This window comes from Lactuca virosa, chromosome 9 (assembly GCF_052849685.1).
Source record: "Lactuca virosa cultivar CGN04683 chromosome 9, Lactuca_virosa_CGN04683_v6, whole genome shotgun sequence".
NCBI lineage: Eukaryota > Viridiplantae > Streptophyta > Magnoliopsida > Asterales > Asteraceae > Lactuca > Lactuca virosa.
The window spans coordinates 214122030-214129719 of NC_136434.1; positions in this window are offsets into that span (position 1 = coordinate 214122030).

Here is a 7690-nt window from a genome sequence, read left to right on the forward strand (position 1 = left end):
GTAATCTTGTGTTTAAAAATATAATTTGGTTTATTATATTTACCTATCATTAGTATACACTGAACATAGAACTTACTAATCATGATGAACATAGTTACTACTAGATTTGCGGATAGCTTTATAAACATGTTAAGATATAAACATTGCAAATACAGTTTTCAGAACAAAGGAAACAAACTTATGAATTATAAAATAAAAGATATTATTTTATAAGATTTCATGTTAATAACAAAATGGATTTTCATAGTATTATTAGTGAATTCGTTGAGGGAACTACAGTGTGAGACGCCTTGTAACCAGAGTCTCCTGGAGGGAGAGCGTGAGTTTGTGTATAGATCTATACGGGAGTGACAATCCCGCACCCTGACTATTAGCTACAGTCAACCTAGGGTGACAAACGTCATTTTTCACGACATCCGAGTACGTCTTAATGTTGATCGTCCATAGTATGGTTATAAGAATCCACAGGTGAAACAACGACTTGTTCACGTAATAATATACCTAACAAACAGTCAACAGGGTTAGTAACTATGTGATTACTTAGTATGTACATTAGGTTAATATGAAATTAACATCCGACTTACAGTGGGATGTGTGATTTCCGCCTCATTTTTTGTTCCTTGTTTGGTTGTGAGCTTAGGGCGGAATCACTCAATCGACTGTTTGTTCGATCTAGATTTCTATGACTCGTATGTACTAAGTGATCACAGGAGGGTATTAACAACACTTTTAGGATACATAACAACACATTATCATCTAGTTTTATTTATGTAATAAGACTACTATACAATGGTTTTCATACAAAGGTTTTCAAATAGAACAATGCATAAACAACATAAGTATGGTAGATACTGGTACACCACGATTCGGAACAGATAATTCAAATAACGTACACTTAAGGAAATATATGATTTTCCAGGGTAAACATCAGTACTTACAACAACCGGTTAATTATTCAATTAACGAATATTCATTATTAATTCTATAATTCCTTAGTTTATGCATCCAGGTTACGTATGAAGAATATCCGATAGACTGTGGAATGTGTGGTTTCCGCCTCATTCCCTGTTCCTTGTTTGGTTGTGGGTTTAGGGTAGATCCACACAATTAACCGTCTATTCGATATTGGTTTATGCGTAACTAGTATGAACCAAGAAGTTATAGAAAGAATGGGTTTAATCATACTTTTCATAAGAAAATATTGGATTTTCTTGAGGAACACTTTCAACAGATATCAAAGGATCAATACAGTTAACTTTGTAAGTCTCTAGTGAATACTTCAGGATTATGTACATGAGGATCCGACAACCAGTGGAATGTGTGGCCTCCGCCTCATTTCTTGTTCCTTGTTTGGTTGTGGGCTTGGGGCAGAACCACACAATCGACTGTTTGTTCGATCTGGATTGTATATGATTTGTATACACTAATTACTCGCAAGAGGAACTGGTAAGAATCATTTTTACTAAAGATTCATTACATTAGAAAATATAAGGTTTTTCTGGGGAAACATAACGTAGTTTTCGAAAGGACAAAGAACAGTTTTCTAAAACAAAAAGCTTATGAACTCACCAGCTTTATGCTGATACTCTTTCAAAACCTACTTGTATTCTCAGTACATTAGTACACAGGTACACGCATCGGGTTCAAGAAGATGGAGCATAGTAGCTTCGAGTCCTTACTTGTTATTTACTTTTAGAGTCAATCGTGTATGATTCAAATGTAATGTAAACACTATACTATTAATACAATGGTTGTTGTTGCTTTGATTAATATTATTCAATTGTTGTGATAATGTACAAGACGTCCTCCGCCCCCGAACGTTTCCGCCGTTTCGGTTTGGGGGTGTGACAGAAATTCATAACTCCTTCATCTGACATCCGTTTTCGTCTGTCTTTTTACCGTTGCATTACCATCGACGAGATATTCGATTCTCGTTTAGATTTTTTCGTCTAGAAATCACTCGATCTCATATTCGAACTTTGGGCTGCATACCGCTAAGTCGAAACTTCGAAAAATCATAACTTCCTCATACGAAGTCAGATTTAGACGTTCTTTTTATGCACGCTCTCGGTTTAACTTATTCTACGACTTCCGTTTAGATCACTAAGGCTAAATATCGCTCTATCATAAATTCACTATTTACGTCATGCAGTGTCGTATCGGTTCTGTCGTGAAACTTCGACATGTCATAACCTCTTCGTTATAACTCGGATTTCGGCATTCTTTATATTTTCGAAATCCTCGTAACGACGACTACAACTTCATGTATAGATATCGGGCTTATATAATATTTCATTTTAACTCTTATTTTATCCTTAATTCATTTAAATCACAACAATTAAGCATAAAGTCATAATACTCAAATAATACATTTCTATTATTTCAAAATGAGTTACAAATGTTAACTTAGACTATTACATCAATATTAATGCCTAGCCTAGAAACACGGGCGTTACAATTCTCTCCCCCTTAGGATGATTCTGTCCCCGGAATCACACATCAACAAACAAATGCGGATAGCGACTCATCATGTCACTCTCCGTTTCCCAGGTGAGATTTGGCCCATTCGTATGTTTCCATCGGACAAGCACTAATCCGACCATCTTGCGTCGCAACTTCTTAGTCTTATGGTCAACGATTGCCTCTGGTTCTTCAATTAACCTCTTATTTTCATCAATTCTTAATTCTGAAAGTGGAATCATGTCGGGAACTTCTCCCGTGAACTTCCTCAGATAACACACATGGAAAGTGTTACGAATTCCATTCAGTTCTTCGGGTAATTCGAGCTTGTAAGCTTGGTTCCCAATCCTTTGAAGAACTTTAAACGGTCCAATAAATCTTGGACTTAACTTTCCCCTTTTACCAAATCTTATAAGTCCCTTCCACGGTGAGACTTTAAGCAAAACCGAATCTCCAACTTCAAAAGTCATCGACCGTCTTTTCTTGTCAGCATAGCTCTTTTTGACGATCCTGAGCTGCTAACATTCTCTCCCTAATCACTTTCAACTTTTCAGCAGTCTGATGGACTATCTCAGGTCCCATAAACTGCTTTTCCCCAGCCTCAAGCCAACAAGACGGCGTACGACACTTCTGTCCGTACAAAGCTTGATAAGGTGCCATCTTTATGCTCGAGTGGAAACTATTATTGTAGGAAAATTCTACCAAAGGTAAATGCTCATCTCAGTTACCTTGGAATTCCAGGGTACATGCTCTCAGCATATCTTCAAGTGTTTGTATCGTCCGTTCGCTCTAACTATCAATGTGTGGATGGTAAGTTGTACTCAAACACAACTTCGTACCCAATTCCTCTTGTAGACTTTTCCAAAACCTTGAGGTGAAACGACTGTCACGATCCGATACAATCGTTAAGGGAACACCGTGAAGCCTCACAATTTCCTTCACGTAAGAATTCGCAAGCTTATCCATAGACCATTTCTCATTGGCAGCTATGAAGTGCGCACTTTTAGTGAAGCGATCCACGGCCACCCAAATCATGTCGTGACCATTCTTTGTTCTGGGCAGTTTAGTGACAAAATCCATAGCAATGTCTTCCCACTTACCCATTGGTACATGTAAAGGTTCTAAACTCCCATATGGTTTCTGATGTTGTGCCTTAACTCTAGCACATGTCACACACCCGGCCACATACTTTGCTACATCAAGCTTCATCGTCGGCCACCAGTAGTAGGGTTTTAGGTCCCTATACATTTTAGTGCTACCGGGATGAATCGAGTACATGGTTTTGTGAGCTTCTTCCATCAGAAGATCTCTTATTCCTCCTGACTTAGGCACCCAAATTCGATCTTGGAATACCTTCAGTCTGTGACTGTTTATACCGAACACTAACGTTTTGCCCAAACGTTCTTCCTTTCGGCCATTCTTCTCAGAAGCTTCTTCTTGAGCTTTCTTTATACTCTCCACAATTGTCGAGACAACTTCTATTCTCAACGCTCTTGGCCTTTTTCTTTCAAGATTGACTTTCCGACTGAGAGCATCAGCAACAACATTGGCTTTACCGGGGTGGTAAAGTATCTCACAGTCGTAGTCCTTAAGTAACTCTAGCCAGCGTCTTTGCCTCATATTCAATTCTTTCTGATTAAAGAGATATTGGAGACTCTTATGATCAGTGAAAAGTTTGCACTTCGTGCCATAGAGGTAATGCCTCCATATCTTTAGAGCAAATACTACCGCTGCCAACTCCAGATCATGAGTGGGGTAGTTCTTTTCATGCTCTTTCAGGTGTCGAGACGCATATGCTATCACCTTTTCTCTTTGGATCAAAACACAACCCAACCCAACACCAAACGCATCGCTATAGACAGCGAAGTCTTCAACTCCATCGGGTAGAGAAAGAATTGGTGCTTCACATAGCTTCTTCTTTAGCAACTCGAATGCTTCTTTGTTCTTATCACTCCAAGCATAAGTAGCTCCTTTGTGGTTCAAAGCTGTTAGTGGAGTAGCGATCGAAGAAAAGCCTTGGATAAACCTTCGGTAATATCCAGCTAATCCTAGAAAGCTTCGGATCTCCGTGGGACTTTTTGGTTGTTCCCAGTTCATCACAGCTTCAATCTTTGCTGGATCAACCATTATCCCTTCTTGGTTGACCACGTGACCCAAGAATTGGACTTCTCGAATCCAAAAATCACATTTGGAGAACTTAACATACAACTTCTCCTTCTTCAAGACTTCTAACACTTCTCGCAAGTGTCTGCCATGCTCCTCTTGGTTTTTCAAGTAAATCAGAATGTCATCTATGAACACTATCACAGATTTATCAAGGAACGGTTTACAAACCCTGTTCGTTAAATCCATGAATGCTGCTGGAGCATTGGTTAGTCCAAGCGACATAACCAAAAACTCGTAGTGTCCATATCGTGTTCTGAATGCAGTCTTCTTGATACCAGATGTCTCACCTTCAGCTGATGATATCCTGACCTTAGGTCGATCTTTGAAAAATAACTTGAACCTTGTAGTTGATCGAACAGGTCATCAATCCTTGGCAATGTATATCTATTCTTTATCGTTGCCTTATTTAGCTCTCTGTAATCAATGCACATCCTCATACTCCCGTCCTTTTTCTTTACGAATAACACTGGAGCTCCCCAGGGTGATGAACTAGGTCTAATGAAACCTTTGTCCGAAGTTGCATCATCAGCTCCTTCATCTCTGTTGGTGCTAATCGGTACGGTGCTTTTGCTATTGGCGTGGTTCCTGGTAACAAGTCGATACTGAATTCTACTTGTCGATCAGGCGGTAATCCAGGAAGATCTTCGGGAAATACTTCCGGATAATCACACACCACAGGAATGCTCTGCATTTCCTTTTTCTCCTTTTTAGCATCGATCACGAATGCTAGATATGATGTACATCCCTTGGCCAAACACCTTCTGTCTTTCATTAGAGAAATAATCCCAGAATTCATACACCATAAATGATTCTTTCCCTGGCGGGTTTACTTTTACTATCTTCTTTCTGCACAATATTTCGGCATCATTGGCTCTAAGCCAATCCATCCCCAGCACGATGTCGAAACCGTTTAACTCAATAGGCAATAATTCCTCGTGGAACTTATTCCCATTCAAATCAATTAAGATGTTTTTCATAAGATGGCTAACAGGTACAAACTTGTCACTAGCAACTTCGACTAATAAAGCATTATCTAGTCTATCGACAGGCAAAGCTAGTTTTCTACCAAATTCATGCGAAATAAAGGAGTAGTTGGCTCCAGAATCAAATAAAATTTGGGTAGGCAATTTGTTTACGAGAAAGGTACCTGAAGCGACATCAGCTTCATCTTTCGCAGCCTCAAGTGTCATCTGAAAGGCTCTCGCCTTCGGCTTTGGCGGAATATTGGGTCTTGCTGCCTCCTTCTTTTTAGGACAGTCTTTCAAAATGTGCCCCTCTTCGTTACATCCAAAACACACTCTCTTGTTGGACGGACACTCGTTGGCATAATACCCCGTCTTTCCACACTTGTAGCAAGTTACTTCCTCACTACATTTCCCAGAGTGCTTTTTCTTGTATTTTTCACACCATTTCGATTCACCCCCTTTTCCTCCTCCAAACTTTTTCGAATCAGACTTCGAAAATTTGCTTTTCTTGTTGGAACCCGAAGTTCCTTCAAACTTTCTCTTTTCACCAACTTCAACTTTGCTCGCGGTTCTCCCTGTGATCATGTTCTCAACAGACTTGGCAGCCCAGATAGCTGCCTCTAGAGTATGTGTCTGACGTACTGGCACCGCGTACTCCCATGGGAGTCCCTTTGCATATCGATCAACTTTCGTCAACTCGTCTGGAACGATGCGCAAAGCAAACTCCATTTTGTCGGTGAAGGCGTTAGTGTAATCGTCGACTGACATGATGCCTTTTGTCAACGTCAGAAACTTGTTCTCCAACTCTAGTAGATTTTGGGCCAAGCAGAACTTGCGCTTGAACTGCACCAAGAACTCTGCCCAAGTCAGTTGCAGTGGCTCATTAGGGCTTAGGGTCTTCCCCAGAGTGTTCCACCAACGAACTGCGCCACTTCTGAACTGACGTACTGCGAAAGTGGTATGCAACTTGCCTCTACAGCCACACGTCATGAAGGCTAGCTCCATTTCCGAGATCCAATCCATAACTCTGATCGGATCCTCCTTTCCAGTGAAGGTCGATGGTTTGCAAGTCAAAAAGTCTTTGTACTTGCATCCAAGTCCATCAATTCCTCCCTATGGGTTGTTTTGTCTAACCAACGTTGGGTTGGCTTGACCAACAATCCCACTGAAGTTACCTCCTTCCGAATGCCCTTCATTCAACTCGGGTTGTTCAATTGGCATTGAAAGTTCTTCACGATTCTGCCGAAGCAGACGTCTCGTTTCTTCCATATAACGATCCAACATCGTTTGAATCATCAATTGTACACCATCCATTGTTATTAGCTTAGGTGTTGCTGCTACAACAACCACTCGCTCAATCACAGGTGGTTGATTCTTGTATTCGTTCACGTTTCCAACTCCACTTCTGGTTCTTACCATTTTTGATCTACACACCGAATAATGTGAATTTAGATCCTCAATCATGATAGATAATCAAATCATCCTTATCACTCCGAAACGTTTACATGCTAGTTCTAATACCGTCGTCATACGCTTAGAATCCTAAACACATAAGGTCTCCAGATCCGGTTGGCAACAAACCGTAGATCTGAACAAATAATATCATATATGGAAACATATAACATTTAGCACATAAAGGCATTTTAGGCATCTTTCCTAAAATAAACTAGTGCTCGTGTCTAAAATATAACAGACACTTATCTCACATTCTTCACTTAGCATTCTAAGTTTAAGTCTAGAAATCCTACAAATTCCTAGTTCGCTTAAACTAATGATCTGATACCAACTGTGACATCCCCAACTTCACGGCCAGAAAAGACCGGTTTCATTTATGCTTTTAAAATAATTTCAGAGTAAATCCATTGATTTAAAAGAGTTGCGGAATTTGTCCCCAAAACAATACATGATAAAATAAGGTTTATCAAAGCAATTCTTAAAGAAATGTATTTTCATTATATATCAAAACTCGGGATGTCATGTTCCGATACAGACACAAAAGCATAAACAATAAAACATATACCTTACACAGTTATATACAACTACTGGTCTATAAATAAAAACATCTTCACAAGTTCTCCAACTTATGCTCTCGCGCCACT